Below are 6,525 nucleotides of genomic sequence, written 5' to 3'. Positions count from 1 at the left end.
GAGGGGCAGAAGGTGGCTGGTAACGGGTTGGGGTTTCTTTGGGGGACATCACCCTGGGGTTGCACGGCATTGATGACTGCACAACTCTGGAAACAACCGAAAAGCCGCCTAACTGCACACTCTGTGGGTACATTGTACAGCCTATGCTATGTCGCAGTAAAGCTGTGTTTTTAAACGGTGGGTGGGGCCTCAGCAGAAGCAAGCCATGCAACTGTTCCATTCTAGAACGTTGCTATTTTAGAAAAATACATCTTTCCCCACCATCTCTGCGTGCCATCCAGCCTTTCACAGTCATGAGGCTGGTAGAGATCAATGCACGCTTGCTGTGAAAAAGCACATGCCCCCGGCAGGGTGCAGCCCAGTGCTCAAGTGCGTGGCTAGCAAACAAACAAACAAACAAAAAGCCCCAGAACACCAGCGACGTGCAGATATCAGCGTCTCCCCTTCCGGGATCGGCCTCCTTCTTTGCACCTGGGCACATCTGGGCTCAGCCTGTGTTCAAACCTGGCTCTGCCCTCATTGGCAGAGTGGCACTGCAAGCTTCCTCTCTGCTCCAAGCCTCACTTTCACCACCTGCAAAATGGGCATGACGAATAAAGCAAGGGCCTGCATGCTTCCTGAGGCCACGGGGAGGACCAAAACCCGCAGGACATCCCCACAGGTGCTAGGTGCACACTGAGTGTGCAGGAGGGAAGGGGCTCCCTAGCCACTTCACACGTGGGTTACAGCGTCGTCTCCTGCTTGCTTTATCCAGTTCACAGGTCTTCTGGTATTTCTTTACTTAAAGGCTCAGGTGTAAGCGCTTTTGCGTTGCAGTCTTTGCAGGAAGCTAGCTGGGTCCTGCTCTAGGCCTCCCCCAGTCGGCCAGTCAGGCCTCCCCTAGAACACTGGGCCATTTCTCTTACCTTCAGGTTGGAAATAACCTCCTGGTATTACTTTTCAGAACGGGACCCAACATGCTGAGAGCCCTGGGGACTTTTTCAGAGGTGGAGGAGCTGTGCCCGTGATCTCCTTCTCAGGTTTCTCCCCCTCCATATGGGTAAGCTTGCACCAACTGGCCGAGAACTCTATCCCAGCTGGGACCACGTTCTAACAGATTAGCACACCCGGCTTTTGAGGGGATCTTGTGCGCTTATCTTCTGGGTTTTGTTGTTGTTGTTGTGTGTTCTGAATACAAAAGCAATGCAAACTACATGCTGGTAGTTTAAAAAACTGAATAGCAGGAAAACATATGTGCCAGCCCCTCCCCTCTCCACACGCAGGCTGCCTGCCTGAGCCGAGCGGGGTGGGGGGAGGGAGGGAGAGGGGGACGTTGATAAGCAAGCAAGCTTTTCATTTTCAGACCCTTGGTGGGCCGACAAGGCATGGCCCCAAGGCGGGAGGAAGGAAGGTGAGAGCCCTGTGGGAGGGAGATGAGCCAGGGGGCCCCGTGGTGGGTGGTCACGTGCAGTGAAGTGAGTTCATGTGTGGCCCTTCCTGGCATTTCAAGAGAATTCTTGAGGGAGTAGGCCTCATGTGTGCAAAATGAGGAAGAGATGAGCATCAGGCCTAGGGTGATGTCAAGCGCAGAGACCCGGAGCGCCTGAGCCTGCTGAATGAGACCACAGTCGGATTTCAGCCCGTCCCAGAGGAGAAAGCAGGAGGAGAGTGTTCTCCCAACTCGCAGCCCCCAGAAAGGAGTGTCATTCCAGGCTTGGAACCTATTCCTTCAGGCTAGGTACACAAACACACAAGTAATAATGATAACTACTAATATTAGGTGGTACAGGGGATTGGACCCAGGGACCTCACACATGCTAGGTCAGTGCGCTACCACTGAGACGCCAGGGTTCACTCTGATGCAGGGTCTCACCCTGTTGTCCAGATAGGCCTTGAGCTTACCAGTCTCCTGCCCCAGCCTCCTGAGTCGTTGGGATGACAGGCCTGTACTGCCAGGGCTGGCCACATAAGGAACTATCCACTAGAGCCCCTACCCTGGAGCTCACTCTCCCCCAAGGCAGAGCGCTAGAGGAACGGACCTGATTTTGTGCAGTGCTGGGCGCTCAGAACCCAGAGCTCCGGTGAGGCAAGCACTCCACTGAGCCCAGGCTAGTCCATCAATCTCACTTTCAACAGCTTCTGAGTACAAGCCTGCCTTACTTTATGATCCTATGTCCCATCACTGGGCGTTAGAATTGTTTCGATTTTTGTTAAAAAAAAAAAAAAAAAAAGTATTCATTTTGTGTGTACGGTGTGTTGCATGTATGAATATCTGGATACTGCATGTGTGCCTAATGCCCTTGGAGGCCAGAAGAGGGTATCAGGTCCTCTGGAGCGCAAGTTACAGACAGTTGTGAGGCATGAGGGTGCTGGGACTTGAACCTGGGTCCCCCGGAGAAGTGACCGGTGCTCTTAACGGCAAAGCCATCTCCCCAGCCAGTTTCTTCAGTTTTTGCTGCGGTCAGCAATCCTGAAATAACTGTCTTTTCCCCATGGGAATCATGTTACATGTGTGACATTTTCTCTGGAGGATATATCCTTTTGTAATTTTTAAAAACATTATTTTTTTTTTTATGTGTATGGGTATTTTGCCAGTGTGTATGTCTGTGCGCCACATGTATGGCTGGTGCCTACGGAGGCAGAAGAGGGTGGCAAATCCCCTGGAGCCAGAGTTACTAGATGGTAGTGAGCCACCATGTGGGTAGCAGGAATTGAACCCGGGTATTCTAGAAGTGTGGTCAGTGATCTTAACTTCTAGACATCTTTCCAGCCTCTGGTATACATTTTCAAAATGACATGTGTTAGGGCTGATGAGGTGGGTTAGTGGCTAAAGGTGCTTGCCACCAAGACCAACAACCTGGGTTCAATTCCTAGGTCCCATGTGGTAGGTAGGAGAGAGCAAACCCCAGCGAGTGGCCCTTTGGCCTCCGCACATGTGCGCACGCACACACACACACACACACACACACAATTGAAAAGTCAAACAATTCCTCTCTAAACACTTCTGTAGAATTGTACCACTCCTGAGTTTGCCCACTACGTTGGGAAACTTGGTAATTATCTGAGATCGAATGGTAATGCCAGGAATTCCGCTTTTCTCCTCGTCCTTGCAGTTGAATGAGGCCACTGGGCGCCATTTGCTCATTTACTCACTCATTCAATTAACATGTGCTGAGCGCCTGCTATTGGGGCGCTTGCTGGGGGCACATATGTTTCTACCAGGATTAGCCTTAAATTTATTGAACTCGGAGGTTGCACTGATGTTAATTCACTACAAAACCCAGCGCAGATTACTCAATGCTGGGCGAGCCAAACGGGAAGAGGGTTGCAAGAGGGTAGGGAGCGAGCACGGCACTCAGGCTGTCCCCAGAGTCGGAAGGACAGTCGAGGCTGCCTTCTTGACATGGGTGGTAGGCCTGGATACTTCATTCTGGCTCCTTCTACAATGGTAGACATGTTGCTTGTTGTTTGGCTAAAGAGGCACACTCCTATCCTCCTTACCTCTCCAGAGATCAGGGCTGGAGGATTCAAAACAAACAAACAAAATGAAGACTTGGAAGGCCCTCCCTCTTCAGTCAGCCACACCAGACACGCTCTACACACATGCACCTCTCTGTGGAAGAAAGGGGGGCTAGGAATTCTTCGGGGAAGGTTGTACTCTTGTGAAATCTGACTTCAATTTACTGCTTTGGCTTCAAGTCCCAGAGATGGCTATGATGGTGTAAGAAAACAATGAGTACTGCAAGGTCTTGGGAGGGAGCTGGTTTGGCTCTGCACCGGAGTCTTATGTGTGCCCCAGCTGCCTAGGCCAACTTCTCCATACAAGTTCTTGGGGAAGCAGGGCGGAGCGGCGGCAGCACAGTTACGCCTCCTTAGGAAGTGTTCCATGAACCTCAGCAGAGCCAGGTTTAGACGTTTAAAAGCCCTGAAGAGAATTTTTTTGATCGCTGTAAATCTGACACGAGAACAACAGATCAGAAACGTCCTGCGCAGCCTCAGACATAAGCGAGCGCACGGGCTAACAAAGTCTGCGCGCTGGTGTGGGGCGCTGGATCACCGCAGCCTCAGACGACGTCTCCGAAGAGCAAATGCATTTCTGTGCACAGTGCGGAGTGTGTGTGTGTGTGTGGGGGGTGATGGGGTGGAATCCGGACCTTGGCCAGGCAAGACCCACACACTGAGCTATGCCTCTAGCCCAATGGTTAACACCGCTACCCCGTAATACAGTTCCTCATGGTGTGGTGACCCCCAACCATACCAGTATTTTTGTTGCCATTTTGTAATTGTAATTTTGCTACTGTTATGGACCGTAATCTAAGTGTTTGGAAAGAGAGAGGTTTGCCAACAGCATCTCGACCTACTGTTGAGAACTGCTGCTCTGGCCCAAGTAGGTGGTTTTTGTCATTTGGGCTTTTTTGAGGCAGGGTCTTTTGTAGCCCAGGCTAGCTAGGATTTGCTACATAGCCGAGGATAACCTTGAACGTTTGTGGGCTGGAGAAACGGCTTGGTGTCAGAGTGCTTGCTGAGCGTAGGCCAAGCCCTTGGTTCTATCCCCAGCGCAGAAAAGGGTGGGGAACCTCTAATTTTGTAGCCTGTGATAGGCTGGCCTGGGGCAGGAATATGAAAAGGATGCTTTTCAGACACTTAGTATGCCCCATGGACTAAGCTAAACAGCTAGTTGCCCACAAAATCTCCACAGAGACCCAGGAGGTGGGTGCCACCATTGTCCCATACAGAGCTAGGGTTGGGACCCACGTGCCAGGCAAGAGCTCCACCGCTGAGCTACATCCGGGGCCCAAGCAGACTCTCAGCTGAGGGCCATGCCACCCTGCTCAAGCCCTTACAGTGAGGCTGGATTGAGCTTGTCTCAGACTCTAGGAAGGGTGGGTGGCCAGGCCTGGCAGCCTGGGCAGTGTGTGCTTCTAGACAGTGATGAGGTCACACCCACTGCTATCAGGTGGTGGCCGGGGCTCTGGGAAGGAGGCTGCTTCCTGTATCTGGGTTTGTGGCCTCTTAGGCACAGGCAGGGTTGAGGATAGACCACTGCTCAAAGGCGAGCAAGACCCAGAGAGAAGGGTGGTCCCCGAAGTTGAGGCTCTTGGTTTGGCTGAGCTGCACACTGCCTCTATCTAAAACTCGGATTCTTTGAACCAAAACCTGGCACAACTTAGGTACCTGTGACTTACAACCAAAGAGGATCCCTGACAAATGATCCTGTGGTGTGTGCTGAGGCCCCCATCTATGATGGTAAGTGGCCCTGGAAAACGCTGCTCAGAGCCAGCATCAGAGGCAGGGGCTTTCCAAATGGCTGCACATCTGAAAGAGCCTAGACAGAGAGATGAGACCCTCGACTGTCAGGCTCCTGTCCCGGCCAGCTGTAGTTTTCAGCCTGTAGTGAGGCCTAGGGTTCCCATCTCACTTACTTGACAAATGTTCAAAGGAATTCTGATACAATGACCAGCTTAGAAAACAATGTCTAAGAACATTGCTCTGTGAAGTCTAGCTGTAACGGCAGGGCACAGTGTCATACACACCTTTGATCCCAGCATTCTGGGTGCAGAGGCCGGTAGATCTCTATGAATTTGAAGGCAGCCTGGTCTGCATAACAAGTTTCCAGGGCAGAGTTGCATGGGGTGACCCTACATCAGAAAACCAAACCAAACCAAAACAAAACAAAACAAAAAACAAAACAAAACAAAACAAAACAAAAATGGGTCTCTAAAAAAAAATTTAAAAAATAAAATAAAATAAAGAAAACCCCAAAACAAACAAAAAACAAGATAAATTAGCCTGGAATTCCTGGACTTGGGATGGCAACAGAATGCCAGCATGGGGAATACTTTTATGTGGGCTGTTCACGCTTTCTTGGCTGTTGATCACAGGTGAGCGCCACCGTACCTGGCTGGCAACTCGGCCTTAAAGCCCGTGTTCTCTGATGCAGTCCAAATTCTACTTGGACTCTGAACCATGGAAACAGAGATGCTCAATGCAGCTGTGTCTCCAGAGCCAACCGCTCCAGACAACCCCAGCATCGTCAGCTGGGGGAGGAGTCAGTTGGGCACACGACTCTTAAAGGCACATCACTAAGAAATTTTTACCAGCAAGCTCACAAACAATGGAAACTTAGAATGTTGGTGCTATACTCATGAACATACCCTCATTAAAATACATATGTATGCACACAGCTTAACACTGATGTATTGTATAATGTACATATTTATACCATATAATGCCAATTCTTTGTTTAAAAAATACAGGTATGGCTATATCATATATAAACAATTGATGAGAGTTCAGCAAAACTCTAATGGGTTCTAATTTTGTTTTGTTTTGTTTTGAGACAAGACTGATTGGCCTCCAATTTGCTATGTAGCTGAGGGCAACCTTGAACTTCTGAAGCTGCTGCCTCCACATCCCAAGTGCTGGGATTACAGGGGAAGCAGTATTTTTTTGGTACTAACAATTACAAAGCCAAATCTCAGCCACCTCTGCAAAACACTGAAGGCCCTCTACACCCTGCAGCACCAGATGTTCAACTCGAAGATC

General features: G+C 50.2%; 1 protein-coding gene across 4 annotated transcripts in view; it reads right to left on the bottom strand.

Annotated features, from left to right (window-relative positions):
- The window catches only part of Cfap251 (cilia and flagella associated protein 251), a 70,736-nt gene that overhangs the window by 14,813 nt on the left and 49,398 nt on the right, over positions 1–6,525 (bottom strand). The gene's annotated exons all lie outside the window — the stretch shown is intronic.

Source organism: Psammomys obesus, unplaced genomic scaffold, assembly GCF_907164565.1.
Source record: "Psammomys obesus unplaced genomic scaffold, mPsaObe1.curated_primary_1811, whole genome shotgun sequence".
Classification (NCBI taxonomy): domain Eukaryota; kingdom Metazoa; phylum Chordata; class Mammalia; order Rodentia; family Muridae; genus Psammomys; species Psammomys obesus.
The sequence above is the reverse complement of the archived record's forward strand: the minus strand, read 5'-3'. Positions and strand labels throughout refer to the sequence as shown.